The sequence below is a fragment of the Marmota monax genome, unplaced genomic scaffold (genome assembly GCF_021218885.2).
Source record: "Marmota monax isolate L192 unplaced genomic scaffold, Marmota_monax_Labrador192_F-V1.1 WCK01_AAM20220418_F8-fsc00092, whole genome shotgun sequence".
Classification (NCBI taxonomy): domain Eukaryota; kingdom Metazoa; phylum Chordata; class Mammalia; order Rodentia; family Sciuridae; genus Marmota; species Marmota monax.
In genome coordinates, this window is record NW_026692583.1 from 4,016,909 (window position 1) to 4,017,783 (window position 875).

Consider the following 875-nt stretch of genomic DNA (forward strand, 5'->3'; position numbering starts at 1 on the left):
GGGGATATAGCTCAGTTGGTAGAGTGTTTGCTTCGCATGCACAAGCCCTGGGTTCAATCCCCAGTACCACACACAAAAAAAAATCAATATTAATTAATTATGTATTTATGGCATTGGGGATTAAACCCAGGGCTCATGAGCTATATCCTCAGTCCTTTTTATTTCTTATTCTTATTTTGAGACGGCATTTTGCTAAGTCGCTGAGGCTGGTCTCCGAGTTGAAATCCTCCTGCTTCAACCTCCTCAATTGCTGGGATTACAGGCGTGTGCCACCACGCCCGCCTACTTTATTTTTATATTTTGTCGTCTTGGAAGCAAGGACCCTGTAATAGGGACTTCTACGTGAGTCACTTTACTCAATTTTCACTACCATCCTATGACTGTAAAAATCAGTGAAAATCCCCGTTTTACAGATGAAGAGACTGAAGCTCAGAGAGTCTCTGCCCCTTGCCCAAGGTGACCCTACACTGAAGAGAGAAGCCAGGCATGAGTCCACGCCCGCAGCCCGTGTTCTGCGCCTCGATGCCCATCCCCCGCGGATTGGAGGCCCCCAGCTGGAGTCTGGGAAGCCTCCGAGAACGTGGGGGAGTTGGGGTGGGAGCGGAGGCTCCTTCCAGTGCAGCGCCTGCGGGGCCTTGGGGTGCCCAGAGGCCGCCTGAGCCCAACGCCACGCCGCCGCCAGGGGGCGCCAGAGCCCCGCGCCAGCCGTGCGCGCCGCGCGTCGGGTCCTGGGTTGCGGCCCAGCAGCCGCCCAGGAAGCTCGTGCGCCCGGCCTTGGTCCCCGGCAGGGTGGGGTCCGCCCGAGTCACTGGGTTGTGCGTCCTTGGCGGAGCTATTAGGGCCTTTAATTACCGGGATTGGAAGTGAATAATTAT

At 55.7% G+C, this 875-nt stretch overlaps 1 non-coding gene across 1 annotated transcript; it reads left to right on the forward strand.

The window, feature by feature from the left end:
- Trnaa-cgc (transfer RNA alanine (anticodon CGC)) lies at positions 1 to 73 on the forward strand. The gene has a single exon. It is a non-coding gene; the product is annotated as a tRNA-Ala (tRNA).
- The last annotated feature ends 802 nt before the right edge of the window (positions 74 to 875 follow it).